We start from the raw sequence: 25,168 nt of genomic DNA, 5'->3' as shown, positions 1-25,168 counted from the left end.
ACGTTCCTCCAGGCCTTCCTGTCCTCTACCATCCTCCGGAGTCCATTTAAGCTCACACCTACTGCTTCAGGGACTCCATCCAGCTACCTCATTCTATGTTGTCTGCTTCTTCTGTTGCCCTCTCTTTCCCAGCATTAGGCTCTTCTCCAGGGAGTCCTTCCTTCTCATTAGGTGGCCAAAGTATTGGAGTTTGATCTTCAGGATCTGGAGGTTAGAGCCTAGAGCTTAGAGGTAGTTGAAAGACACATGTGCTAATTTGTTACTTCAAGAGAACTAATTGTAAGAACGAAACGATTGTGAGACAGGCATGCCAGCTAGTTACTTCATGAGAAACAATACATATAGGTAATTGTAGACTATCATTACACCAGAGAACTTTAAGATGCATAGACTTCAACTCCCAGCCAGCTAGCATGGCTGACTGGGGAATTCTGGGAGTTGAAGTCCACGCATCTTAAAGTTCTCATGTTTGAGAAACATTGCTGTACACTAGATGCATTTATTATTACCATTGCTCGGATTTCAATTTTTGCATTTCCCTCCCCAAAATCTTCTTAAGACACTGATGAAGTCTGAATGACATCAAGACAAACATGTCGTGGCCATGAATCTCTTTTATTGCCCACCATGTGTTCATTTTCATCCTTCTTGAGTTTATCCTGTGTCATTTTTCAAACACCGCAGTACAAGGACGGAATTCTTCTCTGTCAGACTTAGAAGACAGATGGACAAATATCTCCAATCAGCTTCTTCTCCTCAGCCTTATCACACCAGTTGTGTTTAACAGCTTCTCTAATGTCGAGCTGGACCAGGCATAAGAAGGAAGCCATCAGAATTAATCAAAATATATGAAGAAGCAGGGACTCGGCCAACACACATGGTGTGTTCTTGAGTGATGAACACCCCAAGCCAAGGAGTGCTGAGCATTTGAGATACCAACTCAATACCGAGAAACATACTTGGTTTGACCCCTATTTCAACCATCTTTTGACAGGGGTCTGATATGTGTTGGGAGCAGATTAGAAAATGCAGCCACCCCAACTATAAATATTATAAAGGAAGGTGAAAGTTGTAGTTTAAAATGTAAATAAGTTCCCTTCACTGGATGACTAAATTCAGATGGATGGTGGTTACATCCGACTCATATTGGTTTCTAAAACGATGTTCTGACCTGGGCTTCCCAAGATCATCATGAAGCTGACTCCTCGTCCCGATAAAACCCCTTTTATTTAGGTTAAAGGGAATTCCTCTCCAGCAAAGTCCCGGCAAACAGTCTTTCAAAATGCTTCACAACTACAGACTTTTATCAGTCTGGGAAAGTTGCCAGGCCGATATCTTCCAAATGCCACGCTGTAGCAGCAATTACTTGGCAAGAAATCAGGAACAGATCTTCACCCTAATTAAACGAACTAATTGTCTCCTGCAAACCCCATTCCCCTTTCGCTCCTCTTTATTCCCTAGGGGAGGGGCCATTCCCCATCCACCTCACCCTTGACTCCCGAGTCAACCCTTGTTCCTTAGCTGTTCCCCTCTCCTGGCAGCTCTGTGCATGCGCACACTAGGAACAGGCTCCAGCTGTTCTTCTGCCCTGCTGATCTCTGACTCCGAAGGCAGCTGATAACTGTCAGACAGCCCTGGCTCCATCTCTGCCTCCAACGCAGAGCCCTTGTCCAAGCCTTCCCCAGACTCCAGGATTGGCCTATGTTCCTCCCCAACCTCCTGACTGTCTGAGTCTGCCTTCAGCTCCCCTGGCCACTGGTGGGCCACAGCACACAATTGGTTTAATGGTCCAGGTTTCCGTAGACAAACATGGAAACTCCGATTGTGGAAGTGGGCTTTTGAAGGTGTCCTTCAAATGTATTTCAGTGATTCAGTACCTTTTATTCGGAGGGTTTGGTGGCTGGTTTGAGTTAAGAGAGATCATCTCTTGTAACTGATAGAGTCTTATAGGTAGTTGCGGAGAAAAACCAGGAAATTATAGGCTCAGGCCGACATCTGCTATTGGATCAATTGGTAGAAAATATCCTTAAAATCGTAATTATCTGGCATATGGAAGAACAAACCTCAGTAGTGTTGGAAGTTGTGATTCCTCTCTCTTCTAGGAAAACATTAGAAGGGGAAGGAAATTTCCCCTAAAAAAGAAAGGAAGAGGTGAAAACGCAAGCAGAGTCAGCTCCATCAGCCCCCACCCTTTGACAAGTAGGGCTATTAAAACAGCTGGAACCAGCTTACTTTTCACAACAAAGGAAGGAGAAAATTTACAGGCACGGGATACAGAGAAAAAACCCTACAAACTAGCTAAGATCCTTTCCCATAGAAATCAAATAAGATGGCAAGTTATAAAAACTTGTGAAAAGCAAGCCATCTTTTAGCATGGCAGGGAGGAAACATGATAGCAAACAAGCAACTACAAAGGATCAGGACCATAAAACCAAGATCCCAGGAAGAGATCCCAATCTCAAGAGACAGGAACTCATCACACACACACACACGAGTCAAAAAGTTCAAGGGTTCATACCTACAAAATCAAAGGATCTGAAGGGTATAAGGAAGGGTTTCTCTACTCACAAGATTAGATTAATTAATTTAATTATTTATTTATTTTTATTTGTCAATTGCTTACAAAATAATAGGTATAAGTAAAAACATAGTTATGAATACATGGATACATATAAGAAAAATTAAAAATATATATAAAAGAAACAATAGGACAGGGACGGTAGGCATGTTTGTGCGCTTATGCACGCCCCCTACAGACCTCTTAGGAAAGGGGTAAGGTCAATAGTAGACAGTCTAAGGTTAAAGTTTTTGGGGTTTGGGGAAAAAAACCACAGAGTCAGGTAGAGTATTCCAGACATTGACCACTCTGTTGCTGAAGTCGTATTTCCTGCCATCAAGTTTGGTGCGGTTAACCTTGCGTTTGTATCTATTGTTTGCTCTTGTATGGTTATGATTAAAGCTGAAGTATTCATTGACAGGTAGGACATTGCAATGTATGATTTTATATACTATACTTAGATCGGACCGAAGGCGGCGTAGTTCTAGGTTTTCTAGGTCTAGAATTTCAAGTCTGGTGGCATAAGGTATTCTACAATGAGTAGAGAAGTGGATAACTCTTCTTGTGAAATATTTCTGGGCTTTCTCGACTGTGTTAATATCAGATACGTAATGTGGGTTCCAGACTACGTATCTGATATTAACACAGTTAAGCTAATCCTAGGAACGCTGTGAGATTTCTTCTTAGCTGCCTTCCTATTAATAAACTGATTTTGACTTTCAACGCAGCTGACCAAATCATTTTGCATTTCTCCCAGCCGGGAAATTTGAATCCACAAAAGGAAAGAATGTTACCTATTCCTTAAAGGGCAAGATGTCTTTTTTTCCTTTCCTCAGTAGGAAGGAATGAAAATTAGGGCTTACAATGACGTTGGAAGCCACAAACATGGCTGCAACAGCCACCTGTTCAGAGGATATGAATATAGTCTAGTATTTCTGAGTATGTATTTGAAAGAATATACTTGTTATTTAACGGTGTCAAGAGCAAACTGCAACCAAGATAGACAGTTATTAAACAAGCATAAACAGTGGAACAGCTCTACTGAGAAATAGACCCTCCAAACTTTTTCCCTTAAAAAAACATTCTATTTTATATCCCATCAATATCTTAAAGAGTTGAAATAAATCATGGAGTATTCAACTTTACAACTGACAGGAAATTCAGCACCAGTGACAGGCCTAGGAAAACTGTCCTGCATTAGTTTCCTACCCAATTATAGAATAGATATAGACTAGATATGAGCTGGAAGGGACCTTGAAGGTCTTCTAGTCCAGCTCAAGTAGGGGAACCTATGCCATTTCAGATAAGGGACTGTCTAGTCTCTTCTTAAAAACCCTCCACTGATGGTGGCAAGTTGTTCCACTGGTTAATTGTCCTCACTGTTAGGAAGTTTCTCCTTCATTCCAGGTTGCTTCTCTCCTTGATTAGTTTCTTGTCTTGCCTTCTGGTGCTTTGGAGAATAATTGGACCCCCTCTTCTTTGTGGCAGCCCCTCAAATACTGGAATATTGCTCTGATGTCACCCCAAATTCTTCTTTTCTTTAGATTTTTCTTTCTCATCTTTCCCTTGGACGAAAGTTTGTTTGACGCCTCCCTTCAAACAAGAGACAATTTTTTTTCTCCCATAGATGGACTTTTAATGCCCATTAAGGGGTGTGCATGAATTTCTTAGAATAGAATAGAATAGAATAGAATAGAATAGAATAGAATAGAATTTATCTTTGAATACATAAAAATAGAATCAAGAATCGAGAACACGTAATGAAGTCATAGGGAATAGAATAGAATAGAATTAGAATTTAGAATTAGAATAGAATAGAATAGAATTCTTTTGGCAAGTGTGATTGGACACACAAGGAATTTGTCTTTGGTGCAAATGCTCTCAGTGTACATAAAAGAAAAGATACATTTGTCAAGGGTCAAGAATCGTCAGGTACAACACTTAATAATAGTCAGAGGGTACAATAAGAATAGAATACAATACAATAGAATACAATAGAATAGAATAGGATAGGATAGGATAGGATAGGATAGGATAGGATATAATAGAATAGATTTTTTTATTGGCCAAGTGTGATTGGACCCACAAGGAATTTGTCTTGGTGCAAATGCTCTCAGTGTACATAAAAGAATAGATGCATTCGTCAAGGGTCAAGAATCATCAGGTACAAGACTTAGTGATTGTCATAGGGTACAATAAGAATAGAATAGAATGGAAAAGAATAGAATACGATAGGATAGGTTAGGATAGGATAGAATAGAATAGAATTCTTTTATTGGCCAAGTGTGATTGGACCCACAAGGAATTTGTCTTGGTGCAAATGCTCTCAGTGTACATAAAAGAAAAGACACATTCATCAAGAGTCAAGAATCATCAGGTACAACACTTAATGATAGTCATAGGGTACAATAAGAATAGAATAGAATGGAAAAGAATAGAATAGGATAGGATAGGTTAGGATAGGATAGAATAGAATAGAATTCTTTTATTGGCCAAGTGTGATTGGACCCACAAGGAATTTGTCTTGCTGCAAATGCTCTCAGTGTACATAAAAGAAAAGACACATTCATCAAGAGTCAAGAATCATCAGGTACAACACTTAGTGATAGTCATAGGGTACACTAAGCAGTAAGCAGTAAGCATTCTTGCCATTTTTTCTGCCACAGTTTGTCCAGTGATCTGTAGCTTCCTTGCTTTCCGCACACCAATTAAAGCAAAAAAGGGCAAGATTTCATGAGGTCATTATTTGAACGTGGGCTTGATACTTCGATTAGTGTAGAGAAGGTGACCTTGATGGAGACAGTGAGGAGGTCAAAAACACCTCGAGTCCAAATCAGAAGATGCCGTGCTAGTTCAGGTTGATATAAATTAGAGGCTGTATGCAACACACCAGATCTTCCAGCTTCTATTATTATAGCTACTCTCAGTAGAAGAAAAGTTACTCTTGCTGTGGAATTGATTTTTGTTTAGGTCTACTTGGTGGGTCTTACAATAATTAAGTAGACCTATAGCGGCTTGATAAATGTTCTCACAATGTTCTCATCTAATTTTTGGAGGTCTTGAAGGTCTGGCTCTTCCCCAAGGCTAGAGTGGATGAAGCTTTTTCTGAGAGCTGTGTGGGGGTGTGGATATGTTTCGTTGCCTGTTTTGTCTGGGTTTTTCTGACTCCTTTCTCGTTTTATTTCTTCTTCTTCTTCTTCTTCTTCTTCTTCTTCTTCTTCTTCTTCTTCTTCTTCTTCTTCTTCTTCTTCTTCTTCTTCTTCTTCTTCTTCTTCTTCTTCTTCTTCTTCTTCTCCTTCTCCTTCTTATCCTCATCCTCATCCTCATCCTCATCCTTATCCTCATCCTTATTATTATTATTATTATTATTATTATTATTATTCACAAAAAATGACAGTGTACACAGCAAATGAGATAAGTATGCTGGGTTTCTTCTTATTATTACCACAGTCGTCTTCTTCTTCTTCTTCTTCTTCTTCTTCTTCTTCTTCTTCTTCTTCTTCTTCTTCTTCTTCTTCTTCTTCTTCTTCTTCTTCTTCTTCTTCTTCTTCTTCTTCTTCTTCTTCTTCCTCCTCTTCCTCCTCTTCCTCCTCCTCCTCCTTGAGTTTTTTTCTTCATGAATCATTCAGGGAACCAGAATAACAGAGTTGGAAGGGATCTTGTAGGTCATCTAGTCCAACCCCCCGCCCAAGCAGGAGACCCTACCTACAGCATTTCTGATAGAAGGCAGTCCAGTCTCTTCTTGAAAGCCTCCAGGGATGAAGCTCCCACAACTTCTGAAGGCAACTTCTGTTTCACTGGTTGATTGTTCTCACTGTCAGAAAAAATTCTCTTTGTTCCCAGGTTGAATCTCTCCTTGTTCAGTTTCCATTCATTGTTCCTTATCTGGCCCTTCGGGTGCTTTGGAAAGTAGCTTGGCCCCCTTCCTCCTCTCTGTGGCAGCCCCTCAGATGTTGGAAGACTGTTATCTTGTCTCCCCTGGTCCTTCTCTTCCCTATACCAGCCAGGTTCATTTCCTGTAACTGTTCTTTGTATGTTTTAGCCTAATCATCCTGGTTGCTCTTCTCTGCACTTTTTCCAGAGTTTCAACCTCTTTTTTATAGTGTGGTGACCAAAACTGGATGCAGGACTCTAGGTGTGGCCTTACTAAGGCTTCATAGAGTGGTATTAGTATCTCCCTTGATCTTGATTGTATCCCTCTGTTAATGCAGTTTAGGATTGCATTGGCTTGTTTTGGCTTCTGCCACACACGCATATTGGCTCATATTTAATTGGCTATTGGCTCATATTTAATTGGTTGTCCACAAGGACTCCAAGATCCCTGATGTAGAAATTTCAATCAAGTCAATGTCAATCAATCAATCAATCATTCCTCATTACCTGAATTATGTGGGTTCGAGATCTCAATAGTTCAATATTGTTCAATGACTCCCTAGTTAAGGACTTGGATAACATAGTACAGCGAACGTTGACCAGATTGAAACAAATGATTCAGAGCAGCCGAATGAAACTTAAGAGAGACAGTTGTAGGTCTTCATTGAGAAAACCAAAATCACGCAGGTAGAGAGCTACCAATTAGCGACGCTAGGGGATTTGATGATCCCATGATCCATTGATCCCAGATCTATCATCCTCATTTCTGCATGAGTGGTGCTCTCGTGGCTTTGAAAGGCAATCCAGGGGTGGAGAAAAAGGTGGAATAAAATAGAAGAAAGTGGGAAGGGACCCTGTAGGTCATCCAGTCCAGCCCCCTGCTCAAGCAGGAGTCCCTATGTACCATTTCTGACAGATGGGGTTATTTTTCCTTCTTTCCTAATGGGAGAAAAACGAGACCCCTTGATTTTTCGGCGTGTGAGGCTTCTCTCCAGCAAAGGCAGTTTTTATTCTGTTTTCGGCTGCCTTGATAATAGCTCATTGTAGTGTTGGCATTTGATTGATTTTTTTTCATAGTCTGAGCTCTTAGACAGCTAACTGGCTGAAAAGTGCATAATAAATGACAGAAAATATACGGAGGCAGGGGAAATGAACCAAGGTGTATCTTCTTGCCTTGGCTTCCCGAGGCTGCGGTTAGAAATACACGTACACAGAGGTGGGCTGCTGGGGGCTCGCAGAGAGAGCCCCCTAGTTAAGATTCTGTGCATTTTGGAGAACGCCCAAATCCCACTCCTGGTTGGCCCCACCCTGCCCCGTCCCCATGCAGCCGGTTTTGGATGCAGGTAAGGGCAAGGTGTGCGTGGAGGCTCGGGGAGAGCAAAAAATGAGCCTTCCAAAAGTTCAGGAAGGCCGGAAATGGGCCTGTTCCTGGCTTCCAGAGAGCCTCCAGAGACCCGGGAGGCCATTTTCATCCTCCTGGAGGCTCAAGGAAAGCCTCCAGAGCGGCGGTGGGATTCTACAGGTTCACACCTATTCGCTAGAACCGGTTGTTAACATTCTAAGCAGTTTGGAGAACCGGTTGTTAGAAGAAATTACAGGGCTAATCCTGTAAGGAAGGCAGGAAGGAAACATTCTGGTGTTGCTGATAGAAACTGCCTCTCCGTTAACCCTTATTACATTCTTGGCAGGACTAGACTTCCTGTCTCTGGAACTTATCTGGAGTTTTTTTTCCCCCTCCTTTGCTGATACTTTGCTTGTGTGGAGTGACCATTCAAAGTTACAATGGCACTGAAAAAAGTGACTTATGGCCATTTTTCACACTTACGACTGTTACAGCATCCCCACAGTCATGAGAGGCCAGGCGAGGAGATGCGTGCCTCAATGTGAGTGATATATATGTCGCCTACCTATCTCTATCTATATATCTATCTATCTCTGTCTCTCTCATTTTTATCTCTCTCACTCATTCCTCTCTCCCTCTCTCTCTCTCTCTCTCACTCAACTCTCCCATCTCTCTTTCTCATCTCTCTCTTCCTCTCTCTCATCTCTTCCTCTCTCTCACACACATCTCTCTCACATATATCTACATTTCATCTCTCTCTCACTCAACTCTCTCATCTCTCTCTCTCTCTCTTCCTCTCTCTCTCACATCGATCTACATTTCATCTATCTCTCACTCAACTCTCTCATCTCTCTCTCTCTCTCTCTCTTCCTCTCTCTCATCTCTCATCTCTCTCTCTCTCATTCAACTCTCATCTCTCTCTCTCATTTCTCTCGTCTCTCTCTCTTCCTCTCTCTCATTTTTCTCTGTCTTCTCTCTCTCTCACATCTATCTATATATCATCTCTCTCTCTTTCTCCCTCTCTCCATTCTGATTTTGCCTTTTGGGGGGACCAAGCCAAAAAGCAGACAAAACCAATGTTGTCTGTGTTGCTCATTCATCCAAATAAATTGGCTAGCAAGCCAACACATGCCCACACAGCAGCCTGTGTATAATAACACAAACACACTCCCCCACAACTGCCGCATCCTGCGGCCACTTTTGTAAACATACCCTGAGGTGAGGGAAACGGAAATAACGAGAATCATCTCATATAGCACATTGTCTCTGTCTTTACAGGAGCATCTCTCATTTGAGATAATATGCTGAATTTCACGGCAGTTTTTTTGGGGAAAAATCCTTGACATTAATAACCGTAGAAGTGAATGATTATTCACACTTTAGTTAACTCTGCCATATTGTTTTAAATTAGTTTCTGTAATTTTGGGAAAGGTGAATATAATTATTTCACGATATATAATATAAAGGATCTTAAATTTAAGCTTAGGACATCGGTGGCCCAACAGAACTACAAAACCCAGTTGCTTGAAGATGCTGGCTGGGGTTGATGGGAGATAGAGTCCAATTAAAGGTAGTCCTTAGCTTACAACTGCAATTGAGCCCAACATTTCTGTTGCTAAGTGAGGCATTTGTTAAATGAGATATATGTCCTTTTTTAAACCACAGTTGTTAAGGAAACCACTGCAATTATTAAATTAATAATACAGTTGTCAAACGAATCTGGCTTCCCCATGGACTTGGCATGCCAGAAGATCTCAAAAGGGGATCACGTGACCCCGGGATACTGCAACCGTCATAAGTACATGCCAGTTGCCAAGCCTCTGAATTTTGATCACGTGACTGCAAGGACACCACAACGGTTGTAAGTGCGAAACATGGCCATAAGTCATTTTGGGGAGTGCTGTTGTAACTTTGTACCATCACTAAATGAATTGTTGTACGTCAAGCAGTACTTTAAAAGGCCACTTTTAGGTTTCTCTCCACCTTCTCAACGTTGCCATGGGCGTTTCCACCAAATACTGTACAATTGGGATATGTTGAACTTACTATTTCAGGATTAGCAAAGTAGGAATTAATTCCTCACAGGGATTCCGTTGGTTTTGATCTGCAGGTAAATAACATCAGATAGGAATAATAATAATAATAATAATAATAATAATAATAATAATAATAATAATAATAATAATAATAATAATAATAATAATAATAATATACACAAAAAATGACAGTGACACAGCAAATGAGATAACTATGCTGGGTTTCTTATTATTACCACTTTCTTCTTCTTCTTCTTCTTCTTCTTCTTCTTCTTCTTCTTCTTCTTCTTCTTCTTCTTCTTCTTCTTCTTCTTCTTCTCCTCCTCCTCCTCCTCCTCCTCCTCCTCCTCCTCCTCCTCCTCCTCCTCATTATTATTATTATTATTATTATTATTATTATTATTATTATTAGATTATTGCTTCCACTTCACGGAAGATAGATTGCTGTGAAAACAACTACCTGTTTCCCCTAAAAAATAACACTGGGTCTTATTTTTGGGGCCCCCCAAAACAAGCAATAGGGCTTATTTTCAGGGGGTCTTATTTTTTTTCCCCATGTATGGGAAGCCAACTTCATCTGCTTCCGCGCTGTGGGACAGGAGGCCATGGGGTCCACCAGTGTGGCCACCACAAAGTATGGCAGTGGAGCTGCCCCACGTGCCCCACACTGGCTTACCTCAGGGCCTCCACAGCCAGCCCGTCCATGCCCCAATGCCTGCCTCCCCTCCACACCACTCAGCCTCCTCCGTGAGCAAGCAGAAGTGGGCCATCGCCAACCAGTGATGAGTTTCAAATTTCTTTACCCCTGGTTCTGTGGGCGTGGCTTTGTGGATGTACTTTGCACGCACACAGAGGGGTTTGCTACTAACCTCCTCCTGCCATCCTGCACCCTCCCTGTGTCTTCAACAGATGATTGCTGCGCGAGGCAGCTGAGGTTGAAAAGTAGGAAGTGAAGGTCAGCACAGAGCCAGGGTGTGTGGGAGGGCCCAGCAGCCGATCCTCGGAGCAAACCAGTTCGCTCCTCAGATGATTGTTGGAGCTACCAGTTTGGCCAAACCGGGCTGAACCAGTAGTTGACCACCCTCTGGTGCCAACATGGGCTCCTGCTGCTTATGACTGCTGGTGCTGCCGACATTAGGCAGGTGTCGGGGCATGGATGGCTTGGCTACGGAGACCCTGAGGTAAGCCAGTGTGGGGCAGCCCCACCACTCTCCCGCCTCACCCTGTGGTCATGGTGCCGCGAGCAACCAGATAGAATGGGCAACTGGCCGACTGCACAGGCTTTTATGTAGGGCTTATTTTTTTGGGGGGGGGGTAGGGCTTATCTTACGCGCAGGCATAAGGGGTCCACCAGTGTGGCCACCACAAAGTATGGCAACATGCTAGGGTTTATTTTCAGGGTAGGTCTTATTTTGGGGGGAGAACAGTACACGTTATCTGTTATTTATTTTATTTTATTTTTTTAAAAAAAGATTTCCTTCGACATGCTTTTAAGAAGCAGCCTTTGCTGAGGAGGTTAAAAGTTTTTGACAAGCGGCTTTTTTTGCAAGAAAGAAAAGCAGTTGTCTGGAAGCATTTATGCAAAACTTCGAAGCCCTTTCTTGGCTGCCAAGGTTGTAAAAAAAAAAAAGATTGAAGCACGCATTAATCCATCCAGCTTGTCAGATGCCTGATGGTCCCCTCCGTCCATCTCAAAGGAAATAATTGAAGGAGATGCCTTGTGAATTCCGTCTCGGAAGAGATTACCTTGTTATGCAACGTTTTAATCTATAAAAACATCACAACAAATATAGAGAGCATTGAGTGGTCTTCCTGGCGGGCTCCGTTCCCCTAGCAAGATCAAAAAGGCTCTATTGGATCTCCGTGTAACAGCTTAACAGGGTTGGAAGGGACCTTGTAGGTCATCTAGTCCAACCCCCTGCCCAAGCAGGATGCACCCTATGCACCATTTCTGACCAATGACAGTCCAATCAGTGGCAGTAAAATTTGTATGCCTGCAAGAAATATTTTCTTGATGTTCTGCCCCAAACCTGGTTCCAAGGAAACAAACACGAAATGGAGGTAACAGCAAAACCTTTCAATGATTCTTTACGAATTCTGTTCCTTCCCGGTTAAAAGGCTGTTTCAAACTAATTGCCTCTGATAAGAACAAGCCTTGCCAGGGTTGTGCAAGGCTGCCAAGAACACTAGATAAAGTTGCCAAGAAATAGTTCAAACACAAAGAGATATTGCAAACGTCCACAAGGCTTGAGTGCAAAAACTTCTTTGCTTCCTGCAGTGAACAATGTAACCTCTGGCCATTTTTCTCACTTATGACCGTTGCAGTATTCCCCATGATAATGTGATCAAAATTCAGACACTTGGCAACTGACTCGTAGTTATGACGGTTGCAGTGTCTTGCAATCTTCTTACAATCAGAAACTTACTATGGAGTCTTAGAAGGAGAATGCCAAGTCGGAAAACACTTGGAGATTTTGTGTTTTTTTTTGATGGGTGTCTGTGTAGTAAAAAAAATAAAAATGGGGGAAAAATAAGATTCTTAGCTATAAATCTGTTGAGAGGAACATGGGGCAGTCCTGGAGTCTGGGGAGAACTTGGACAAGGGGTCCTACACAGAGATGGGGCCAGGGACATCTGGGAGTTATGTGCTGACTCCAGAGCCTCCAGAATCTGGCAGCAGCGAAGCAGAGGAACAGGGGGAGCCTGTTCCCAGTGCGCGCTTGCACAGAGCTGCCAGAAGGAAGAACTGTTAAGACAAAAGGGGTGACTCAGGAGTAAGGCTTGGAGGTGATTGGCTCCTCCCATAAGACATAAAGGAGGAACAAAGGTAGAGAAACCTTTGCAGGAAGCAAAGTCATTCGCTCTGTTCGGATTAAACCTTGCTCTGTGTGGACTTTGTACTCCGTTTGGCTTTTTACTGTTCATTTGGCACTTTAGTTGTTGGCAGCCATTCAAAGGAGAGAAAGGTGGGTGCTTATCTCGAGGAACTGTTTGAGACTCCTTACAGGCTGGGAATGAACATAATTCCCAGCCGTTGAAATAAAACAAGAGTTCTTTGGACTAAGCGTGTGATTAATTACGGTCTCAGGAAGCCTGGATCAGAACACTGAATAAAAAAATGAAAATGAAGAAAGGAAGGTATAAAAAAAAATATATATAATCCCTATCGTTTCCAGTGTTCCATCTGACCCATCTAACATGATAAAGTTTCCAATCCCAGAGAGCTGATGGTCTTTTATTTTGGATTTTACTAAACATCCTGATAAAGTTTCTCTTCTTTTAATTCAGTGGGAAATAAAGTTCCTTGTTGTATACAGCTCATTGTGTGGGTAATAGATGTGACTCCCTAACCTTTTCTTCCTTTCGCAATGCAGGAACTGCAAGCAAGGAGAAAACTACACAATAAGGCAGCTCTTGCTTATTAAATGTACCTGCTTTGTTGGAATCCCACGAAAAACAGAAAATAGGAGAAAAGGTAAATATTTTACAATTTTATCTTGACAGGAACCTATTAAGGCCCCTGTGTGCTTTTCGCACTGAATACACAGTGTAGTTTTGTGTACCAGGAACAATATATTTTCTTAATGAGGAGGGCTATGCTAATGTATAATACATTCTGAACTAAAAATAGTTTTGAGGATAAGAAGAGATTTTGCAGCTTCACAATAAAATAGACCAACAATGTAATGCATAAATAGTTGGGTAGTTTCTCCATTATTATTATTTTTTGCTATACTGACAGTATCTAGATGATTCAGAGCTGTGGTTGTTATTTAGTTGTTCAGTTACTTCTAAGTCTTCATGACCTGATAAAGATTGTCCAGAACTAGATATAGAACCACTTTTCTGAATTCTTATAAGTTCCTGCTCAGAATATCATTGATGGCATCTTGACATGTTCTTACAATCTTTCTTAAATTACCTTTAATTCTTCCCTTTACCTTTTATGTCCAAAATATGTAAGATTTACCTTAATTATGAATCCTTCCAGTGAGTATCCAAGAAAGATTTATTTCATCAGGGAGTGGGTCATTATGTCTTCACGAAGTCCAAAATATTCATTGTATCCATCACTACAATTTAGAGGCAGTCAACTTTTTCGAAGATCCAACATCTGAGTAGTCAATATAGTCTTGTAGGCCAGTAGGCCAGACTAGGAACATTGGATGGAAACTGAACAAGGAGAGATTCAACCTGGAAATAAGGAGAAACTTTCTGACAGTGAGAGCAATCAACCCATGGAACAGAAGTTGTCTTTGGAAGTTGTGGGAGCTTCATCCCTGGAGGCTTTCAACAAGAGGCTGGACTCCCATCTGTCAGAAATGGTGCAGGGTCTCCGGCTTGGGTGAGGGGTTGGAGTAGATGACCTACAATGTCCCTTCCAACTCTGATTATGTGTTATCTGTTATCTGTCTTGACAATCCACAATGTTGTTGTCGGTATGATGTCTCTATACATGAATAGTACAACAAAATCCAGAGACACACTGAATGAATGGGGCTCTCCAGTGACCTGTGCAGTTGTGGTGAACTGCACACAACAACATCTATGTATAGTTGTTCTTTGTGTCCAGATCAGTATACTCTTGAGGACTTCATGGCAACGTGATGGAACACAATTAATGTTGCTGATTTCTGGGCAAGATGTGTTTAATTTGTACATATTTTAATCTTGTATTTTATAGTTTCTGTCACATAGTAGGCCTTATTTTAATTGTGATGCTTCTGACCCGAATAAACAAACAGACATGAATAGTGAAGAGTCTTTCTCACATGACTCTTCTTTCATGATTACGATTGCTATCTCTGTGAAGTTTCAAACCGAGGACAACGAAGTTTGTATATTATTAGTTCTATTCCTTCTTCAATTTTCACTGGAAGTTGAACTAATCCTGGTTTTGGAAGAGGAACAAGAAGAAGTTATCCATTCACTCATGTCTGACTCTTGATGGTTTTATAGGCCGGGTCTCTCCGTATCTTCTGATCTTCTGTGCTACTCCTGTGAGTTTTTCCATGGTCTGGCTGGGGCCAGTCTTTGATGGTGTCCATCCGCCATGTTCTTTGGCAACCTGATTTCCTTCTACCACTAAAACTCTTCCCAACACAATTGCTTTCTCCAGTGAATTGGTGGTGCCATGGTTAGAATGCAGGATTGAAGACTAACTCTGCCCACTGCCAGGAGTTCGATCCTGACTGGCTCAAGGTTTACTCAGCCTTCCATCTTTCTGAGGTGGGTAAAATGAGGACCCAGATTGTTGAGGGCCAGAGGCTGACTCTATAAACTGCTTAGAGAGGGCTGTGAAGCACTGTGAAGCGGTATATAAGTCTAAGGGCTATTGCTATTTTCCTTCTTTCTTCCCTCTCTCCCTCCTCTTCCTTCCTTCCTTCCTTCCTTCCTTCCTTCCTTCCTTCCTTCCTTCCTTCCTTCCTTCCTTCCTTCCTTCCTTCCTTTCTCCCTCCTTCCTTTCCTTCTTTCTCTCCCTTTCTCTCCTTCCTTTCTTCCTTCCTTCTGTTTTTTGTCTCTCCTTCTCCTTCCTTCCTTCCTTCCTTCCTTCCTTCCTTCCTTCCTTCCTTCCTTCCTTCCTTCCTTCCTTCCTTCCTTCCTTCCTCCCTCCCTCCCTCCCTCCCTCCTTCCTTTCCTTCTTTCTCTCCCTTTCTCTCCTTCCTTCCGTTTTTTGTCTCTCCCTCTCCTTCCTTCCTTCCTTCCTTCCTTCCTTCCTTCCTTCCTTCCTTCCTTCCTTCCTTCGCCCCTCTCCTTCCTTCCTTTCCTTCTTTCTCTCCCTCTCTTTCCTTCTTTCCTTCCTTTCTTTGTCTCTCCCTCTCCCTCCCTCTCTCCCTCCCTTCGTGCACAGTGATTGAAATGCAGTATTGCAGGCAGACTCTGCCCACTGCCAGGAGTTCGATCCTGACTGGCTCAAAGTTTACTCAGCCTTCCATCTTTCTGAGGTGGGTAAAATGAGGACCCAGATTGTTGGGGGCCAGAGGCCGACTCTCTGTAAACCGCTTAGAGAGGGCTGGAAAGCACAGTGAAGCAGTATATAAGTCTAAATGCTATTGCTATGGCTATTCACCCACATAATATGGCCAAAGTATTTGAGATAGTTTCACGATTTTGCCTTCCTTTGACACGGCCCGTGTTGCACGCCCTCCAGGACTTGTGTGTTGGTCTCCACAGCTTAAACACATCCATTTTCTTCCCTTCTCGCTTTCTTAAGGTCCAACTTTTGCAACTATTTTTTTCCACTCCCTTCGCCACTGTTCTTTTTTCTTTCCATATCTACTTATAAACCATGGGTGGCCCTTGAACTCTATTATCCTGTAAAACTTAAACATGTTTGCTGGTATTTCATGAATGCCTGAAGCTTCGCTGTGGGCCGTTAACCCTATTTTCTGCCTTTACAAGAGATGCTAAGAAATATTTCATCAGCTCTTTGGAAAACAATGGCTTTATTCATGTTTTAATCTACTTTTTCTTATCTCCTGGTCTCTTTCATTCTGTCTGTGTCCAAATTCTGTGTAGCAGCAATGACAGCTAAGTGAGGAATGATGGAAATACACCTATTGTTCTACTAATGTGTAGCCTTTTGTAAGTTTGCTTGTAATTTGTTTAAATAAACATCCTTCTACCTTGTAAAACAATACCTGAAGCTTTGTTGCTGGAAATATTTTCAAGGAAGCACTTAATTTCATTTTCTGGAATGTCTGGCTTGGTTTCATGACCAAACTTTTGTTTGTAACATTAATTTTGGGATCTTTTTGTATATCTTGACTCTTGACGAATGCATCTTTTCTTCTATGGACACTGAGAGCATTTGCACCAAAGACAAATTCCTTGTATGTCCAATCACACTTGGCCAATAAAAGAATTCTATTCTATTCTATTCTATTCTATTCTATTCTATTCTATTCTATTCTATTCTATTCTATTCTATTCTATTCTATTCCATTCCATTCCATTCCATTCCATTCCATTCCATTCCATTCCATTCTTCATTCCAATTTCTATTCTATTCTATTCTATTCTATTCTATTCTATTCTGTTCTGTTCTGTTCTGTTCTGTTCTGTTCTGTTCTATTCTATTCTTCATTCCAATATTCTATTCTATTCTTCATTCCAATATTCTATTCTATTCTATTCTATTCTATTCTATTCTATTCTATTCTATTCTATTCTTCATTCCATTCTTTATTCCAATTTCTATTCCATTCCATTCCATTCCACTCCACTCCACTCCGTTCCGTTCCGTTCCATTCCATTCCATTCCATTCCATTCCATTCCATTCCATTCCATTCCATTCCATTCTATTCTATTCCATTCCATTCCATTCCATTCCATTCCATTCCATTCCATTCCATTCCATTCCATTCCATTCTATTCTATTCTATTCTATTCTATTCTATTCTATTCTATTCTATTCTATTCTATCTCACTGCCAGGAAATTTCTCCTTAGTTCTAGGTTGCTTCTCTCCTTGATTAGTTTCCATCCGTTGCTTCTTCTCCTGCCTTCTGGAGCCTTGGAGAATAGCTTGACTCCCTCTTCTTCGGGGCAGCCCCTCAGATATTGGAAGACTGCTATCATGTCACCCCTGGTCCTTCTTTTCATCAGACTAGACATAACCAAATTCCTGCAACCCTTCTTTATATGTTTTATCCTCTAGTCCCCTAATCATCTTTTTTGCTCTTTTGTGCACTTTCCAGAGTCTCAACATCTTTTTCATAATATGATGATCAAAACTGGATGCAGTATTCCAAGCGTGTGTCTTACTAAGGCTTTATAAAATAGTATTAATACTTCACGGGATCTTGATTCTATCCGTCTGTTAATGCAACCTAGGTTTGTGTTGGCTTTTTTTGGCTGCCGCCGCACACTGTTGGCTCATATTTAAGTGATTGTCCAGTAGGATCCCAAGATCCCTCTCACAGTTAGTACTACTCAGCTACGTATCCCCTATTATTCTCACTGAAGTTCATATATTTCTGTTTTTGTTTTAATTTGTACTTCTCCTCTGCTCCCTTTGCAGTTCTCCAAGCTTGATGGAGCCAAGCTTTTTCATAAATTGACAGAATCCATATTTAAGAAATGACCCAGCGTATTTAGCAAAGTTCAGGGCTGGAAACAGATTCCTGTTTACTTCACTTAAACTCTAAGCCTTCTCAAGGTTTCAAAGGGGTTGCACACCCTTTAAAAACGCCAAAATATGACATTTCCTCCCACCCAGAAAATTTCTAGTTCCACAAGAATCAGACGTTAAATAAAACTAAACAGAAGGGAATAATAAAGTTGAAAATCTGTCGATGAAGATCCAGGATCCCAGATTCCTCTCCCAGTTATTGCTATTGGGCCAGGTTCCACCCAGTCTGGGACAATATACCTAAATAGGGATAGTAATTTTGATGCCTTCTGGTTAGAATCTGTCGCAGGGACTGTGATCCATCTCAGAGAATGAGTCTTATTATTCAGCAGCTCCTCTTTGCATTTGAAAGTGTATTTTAATCATCCCATTTATTTTTTTATGGAATAAATTTTTGTTGAAGTGTTGACCAGCTGGCATGTTCCGTAGTTACGGTGTGTGGTTTTTCTACATTTTCAGTTGTGCTAAAAGATGGACTCTTCCTTTCTTTTCCTCCCCTTTGCAAGATATGTTGGGGCTGTCATTTCTGGGATGCGAACATTCAGACAGATGGCAGATGGCAGGGAAAAAAAAAAAAAGAATGCAGAAAACGATATTCCTGCATATCTAAAGATTGCTTGAATATTTGCAGCCTAGATGCAGCAACCCTAGGAAATACAATGATTGCAAACGTTCCTGGAAATTCTCAGTCGTCCTGGTCGTGGTTGTCCCAAAGCTCCTTTTTCAAAAGGCAACTGGACTTTCTTTGTTTTTCTTTGAAGACGTTTTGCTTCTCACCCAAGAAGCTTCTTCAGTTCTGACTGAATGGTGGAGAATGGAAGGAATTTTATTCTTTGCAGTCCTCTGGTCATTAGTACTCTTTCTGAGAGTCTTTGAGGCCACTTGGACGTCTATCAGGCCACCTGAATAGAGCAAATGGGTGTAGAACCTTCCTGGAACTGCTGAAAAGACAGGAGATAGATGGTGTTACATTCCTCCCCTTCCGTTGAGCGACGGCTGTCCAATCTTAACACAGAGGGCCTTTTTGGTGAGACTCAACAATTTTTACCACCGGTTCTGTGGGCGTGGCTTTTTGGGGCATGGCTGGGGAAGGATACTGTAAAATCCCCATTTCCATCCCACTCCTGGGGGAAGGATACTGCAAAATCCCCATTCCCTCCCCACCCTACTAACCTGCTTTCCAGCTCCATTCTCCTTTGCAGGGCAACCTTCCTTCCTTCCCTCCTTCCCCACCAATCCTTCCTTCCTTCTTTCTCTCCCTTCCTCTTTTTCTTCCTCCTTCCCTCTCCTCCCTCCCTCCCTCCCTCCCTCCCTCCAAACCTTCCTTCTTTTTCTCCCTCCCCCCAATCCTTCCTTCCTTCTTTCCATCCCTCCCTCTTTTTCTTCCTTCCTTCCAGTGGTGGGATTCAATTTCTTTTTACTATCGGTTCTATCCGTGTGGCTTGGTGGGGGTAGCTTGGTGGGCGTGGCAGGGGAAGGATATGTCAGAATATATTCGTGAACTGGAATAGAGCTTGGTAACAAGGTCAGCCAATGAATAGGCATCGCAACTAAGTCAGCCAATGAGGGCTGTTTGGAAACTGAAACTAGAAGTAGCCTAGGCTGGAAACTGAAACTAAAAGTAGTCTAGGCGTGGCTCTATGTTAAGCTCTGCAACTCTGCAGCTATGGTTGAAGCTCTGAGTCTGTCTATTGAAGATGAGACTAACTAGCTTGCTTGCTCAAAACTGGAGCTCTGCTCTGAACTTGCAACATGTTTCTGTTTGAGTTTGCTCCATGTTGGAGAAATCTACAACTGGTTTGCAAAATCTACTTATGTTTATAAAGATGTTAAATGAAGCATCAGTCATCTGTGTTTATTTTTCTGGCACTGAATTATCACTGCCAAACTCTCAATAGGATACTGTAAAATCTCCATTCCCTCCTCACTCCTGGGGGAAGGTTACTGCAGAGTCCCCACTCCCCCACCCCCACCCCACTAACCTGCTTTCCAGCTCCGTTCTCCTGTGCAGGGCAACCAAAGGAGACCCAGCCAATCAGCTGGGACTCAGGAGGCCGAGAACAGATGGGGGCAGGGCCAGCCAGAGGTAGTATATGCTGGTTCTCCAAACTACTCAAAATTTCCGCTACCGGTTCTCCAGAACTGGCCAGAACCTGCTGAATACCACCCCTGCCTGTTTGACCCCTCTTTCTAGCCAATGTTCCTAACCAGTGCACTAAAGTAGAAGCTTGTCCACCCCAGGATAAAGCACCCAGGCACCAATGGAGCAACATGGCATGTACAGTACAATACAGTGAGACATGTGCAGTTCTGTACAGTGGGGAAACAAAACCATTTCACAAAGCCGTGGCTTAACCTAGGAGAACAAACCCATCAGGACTAGATTCATATATTTGAAAGACAAAAGACACTCTTTTGAAGACAGCAAACTACACATTATGGATAGAGAGGACCTTGAAATAGAGGTCCTGGCTTGAAATAGAGGTCAAAGAAGCCATCTGTCAGGGCTCTGACAAATCCACCCCCATTCAAACTATAAATCTCTAGCCACATGTCTCAGAATAAAAAAAAAAAAAGGTTTATTAGGAGTGGCCATGTTGGTATTAGCTGGTTGAAGCCGACACGAAGATACATCATTCCTTTCCCCCTTGACCCTGCTCTTCCCCCCACTGCCTGGATGTATATTCTCCAATGGGACACATCCATAGCCAAGAGTCATCAATCATGCTCTCCAGTAATAATCTTGCGTGCCAACAGCTTCGGCTGCCGAGCAATTAACTGAAGCATTTGAGGAATGCACTGCTTTCCCCCACTCCTTTTCTGCTGGCAACTAAAAGACCAAAGAAATATTTTTTTAGTTGACACCATCTATTTCAAAATCGAATGGCCCTCCCTCAACAGAGGCGGTGGGATATGACACCACTTACCCCCTGTCTACAACTCAGTCCTTTCAGCAGTTCCAAGAAGGCTCCACACCCATTTGCACCACTCAGGTGACCCTGAGGACACAGATAAACCTCCAAGTGGCCTCAACGACCCTCTAAAAAGGCTGCAAAGGACCAGCTCTCTGCAAGGAATATCAACCCTTCCATCCTACACAATTCAGTCAGACCTGAAGAAGCTTCTTGGATGAGAGAGCCAAACAGTCTTTCTTCGACTTCTTCTTGCTGGTAAATAACATTGTTATTCCCACAGGTGCTATCTCTGGCTCTTTTCATGCAGGAAGAACTGTGAAGCATGAAATATTCGGGTACCATTGCTTTGGAGTTGCTCCGTCTCATCTAGCCGTACATCCCTTCTCCTTTTCTGAGGGGAAACGCGAGTGGATAATGGTACTCTTTATTCTGCCAAGGAATTTCCCTTGGCTTTTCAAATTTTCTTGGGATCAGGTCATGTTCTTCACAATGCAACATATTAGTCAGCTGCTCAGGGTTGGGCCGCGGATACGTGATGTTGCAATTCCGCGCTAACTTACAATGGGAGAAAGTAAAAGGCTCTCCATCCAGTTGTATGCATGCACGGCTTCTGGGGATTTGGCTGACATTCGGTACAAAACAACTTTTCACACACATCCCGTTCGTTCAAACTACTGATAAAGGAAACTCAAGAGAACAGCAAAATGGTTTTGAATGCTAGCCTGCAGCGTGGCTAATTGTGCTGCATTCCACCGTGTGTGGCTGTTCCCTCCTCCGTCATTAGTTGATCAGAAAGGAGAACAGTTTTGAAAACCCAGAAAGAATATTGCCGCCCCCCCAAAAAATTCTAGATTTCACTCAACACAATCAGCATAGAGCAGGTTATGTTGCTCTAGGAAACATGCGAATAATATTTGCAGGAATTGGCTACGGCCAGTCTAGAGAAAAGAAGGATCAGGGGAGACAGGATAACAGTCTTCCAATATTTGAGGGGCTGCCACAGAGAGGAGGAGAAAGGGGTCAAGCTATTCTCCGAGGCACCTGAAGGCCAGGCAAGAAACAATGGATGGAAACGAATCCAGGAGAGAAGCAACCTGGAATTAAGGAAAAATTGTCCCCACAGTGAGAACAATTCATCAGTGAAACAACTTGCCACCAGAAGTTGTGGGTGCTTCCATGACTGGAGGCTTTGAAGAAGAGATTGGACAACCCTTTGTCTGATATGATATAGGGTTTCCTGCTCAAGCAAGGGGGTTGGACTAGAAGACCTTCCAGGTCCCTTCCAACTCTGCTATTCAAAAAATTATAATAATAAGCTGATGTGTGTGAATATTCCAGTTATGAAAGAACCTTAACATATGAAAACACTGCTCTGATTTTAGACTTATACGTGTCCTAGTTTTAGAGTTAAAGAAGGTCTTGCAGAGATTGATGTATAGAAAGTTAGACACATGATAGATAGATAGATAGATAGATAGATAGATAGATAGATAGATAGATAGATAGATAGATAGATAGATAGATAGATAAGAGAGACAGAGAGAGAGAGATAAATAGACAGACAGACAGACAGACACACACACAGGTAGGTAGGTAGGTAGATATAGAGATGGAAGGATGGATGATGGATGGATACAGATGATAGATAGATAGATAGATAGATAGATAGATAGATAGATAGATAGATAGATGATAGATGATAGATAGATAGATAGATAGATAGATAGATAGATAATTAGATAGATAGATAGATAGATTAGATAATAGATAAGATTGATGATAGATAGATAGATAGATAGATAGATAGATAGATAGATAGATAGAGATAGATAATTAGATAGATAAGATAAGATAAGATAAGATAAGATAAGATAAGATAAGATAAGATAAGATAAGATAAGATTGATGATAGATAGATAGATAGATAGATAGATAGATAGATAGATAGATAGAGAGAGATAGATAGATAGATAGATAGATAGATAGATAGATAGATAGATAGATAGATAGGAAGGATGGATAGATAGATAGATAGATGATAGATAGATAGAAAAAGAGATAGATAGAAAGAAGAAGATAGAAAGAATAGGATCCCAACCTATTCTCTCTCCCCTCCTTCAAGGTTTATAAATCTCTCCAATCTTGAACGAAACAAACAATGCTATAAAACATTGGTGCTACATAGGATGGTTTTGTTTTACCCTAGCTGCCAATTTGTAATTTGTTGGTGACATAATCATGGGAAGTCAAAAGGTTAAGTTGGGCAGCCATATAAATCGAAAGCCACCAAATAAATCACATGAAATGAAAAGGTTGAGCAGATTCTTCCCTTCACCGTTTAATTAAAGTGTTTGGAGATTGCTGAAGATGATGTGCTTCGTTGGTGTGGGTTTTGCTTGTTCCTTCATCCACTCCGTCATTTGATGTCTGGACCACGTATGTGATTATTTGGCAATGTATTATGAAGAGAGTCCACTATTAAGGAAGAAATGTGTTCTAGTCATGGACCGAATAAACACTATTTCCTACAGGAAACGCCTCCCAAGCGAGGCTGAATTTTTATTCTGATGCTTCCTTTCTTCTGCCATGTTCAGGTTGCGTCGAAGTTTGCAAATATGCTTGAATGGTCTTTGTGAATAAAGAGATAGAAGGCTGCAGTGTGGGTTTGGCTCAGTGGCCTTATGCGGGGAGGAGGAGGAGGAGAGAAGGAAGGAAGGAAGGAGGAGGAGGAGGAAAGAAAGGAGAAGGAGAAACAGGAGGAGGGATGGAAGGAACAAAGGAAGGAAAGGGGAGGAGGAGGAGCCAGAGTGGCATCTACAGGGAGGTCAAAAGAGCCAAGGTGGGATTTGCAACCGCACAGCCAAAACTTCTGCACTTTTTAATGCGTTGTACATGCATTTAAAAAAAAAAGAGAGAGAGAGAGAGACCAGCTTTTTTCCTTTTACAAAGAAACTCCCAGTTAGTGGGCATAAATAGGGAAGCCGAATTAAACGGCAGTACAACCTTCCATTATAATTTCGATATTCTCCATAATCCCACTAGTTCCACTTAGAGCAATCCACCTTTCGCTTAAATGCAGGCGCCATAAAGAATTGCGAGAACTCATTTTCTCCATTTCAGTTTTTTTTTCTTCTTACCCTGAAGGTTTCTTCTTGCTCAAGTTCATTCACTTAACGCTGTAGGACAGGCTGGCACAGTTTGGGTTTTAAAACCTTCTTTCTTTTTTTTTTTTTTAGGGGTGCCTTCGAATTAATCTTGACTTCTGGCAGCTGCCTGGAGCAGTTTTCCTGGCAAGATTATTCAGAAACTGGCAGCTTCTTTCTAGGGCTGAGAGAGACTGACTGGCCCAAAGTTATTCCCCTGCCTTTGTATCTTAACACAGAACTAGAATTCCCAGTCGCCTGGTTTATTTTAGCCTGGCTCCTTAAACACTAAACCAATTTGTCTCTTTTTTGTGTGTGTGTTCTGTTTTCTACAGCATTCGGATATCAGATAATATAAAGTATTCAGAAAGCGCCTCTATTTAAGAGTTATTTCTCAGCCAAGGCAGAAATTAAAAAAATAAAAATAAAGTATATAATATATCCCTAAAGAAATACAACGCAGGCAGGAAAGCTGCAGGGAGTTAGCTTGATTGATGGCAAAGAGTTTATCAGACGTTGGGATGCCTCCTACCCAAAGAAAATAGCCAAGGAGAACAACTCACATCAGAAATCCATCAACCTGCAAGGCCCTTATATTTGGCAGCTGTCAAGTACGATCAAAGAAGCAAAATTCATGCAGGCTTTCTTTAATGCCAAGAATTAAGTCTGTGTTTTTCCATCTCAGCAAACTGGCTGGGGAATTCTAGGAAGCTGAAGTCAACACACATCTTAAAAGTTGAGAAATACAGAATTAAGGATTACGTTAGAGCAGGGGTCGCCAAGCTTTTGGACCTCAGGGACCACCAAACTCATCATTTTAAATCCTGCAGATCAGAGACCCTGGGAAAATCCCCCCCAAAAAGTCGGCAGGAAAATTCCCCCACCCTGTTTTCCTACCGATGGATCGTTCTTTATTTGGGATGGCAGGATACCGTCTCCAGCTCCGTTTTCGGGTGCGTGGGAGAGAGAGGAGAGACTTTTGGCTTCATGCAAGGAAAGCAGCAGAATCAGCAGAAGTCTTTACCTCTCTCCCCCAAATTCCATCAGAAATGAGTCTTTGCCGACACAGCTTCTTGGAGCAGGAGGCCTTGCAGGGTCCCAAAGACTCATTTCTGGCAGAGTTTGGAGGAGAGAAAGAAAGACTTTTGCTGTTTTCCTTGCATGCAGC

The 25,168-nt window shown here is 41.9% G+C and overlaps 1 protein-coding gene across 1 annotated transcript in view; it reads left to right on the top strand.

The window, feature by feature from the left end:
* Positions 1 to 25,168, top strand: part of ENOX1 (ecto-NOX disulfide-thiol exchanger 1) — a 449,429-nt gene that overhangs the window by 226,998 nt on the left and 197,263 nt on the right. The window contains exon 3 of the mRNA XM_087938075.1: positions 13,183 to 13,283. The gene's annotated coding sequence lies outside the window, so the exon portion shown is untranslated. The remainder of the gene's footprint in view (positions 1 to 13,182; positions 13,284 to 25,168) is intronic.

The sequence above is a fragment of the Pseudonaja textilis genome, chromosome 8 (genome assembly GCF_049901715.1).
Source record: "Pseudonaja textilis isolate UNSWEBS1 chromosome 8, rPseTex1.2, whole genome shotgun sequence".
NCBI lineage: Eukaryota > Metazoa > Chordata > Lepidosauria > Squamata > Elapidae > Pseudonaja > Pseudonaja textilis.
This window is presented reverse-complemented; position numbering and strand designations above follow the sequence as displayed.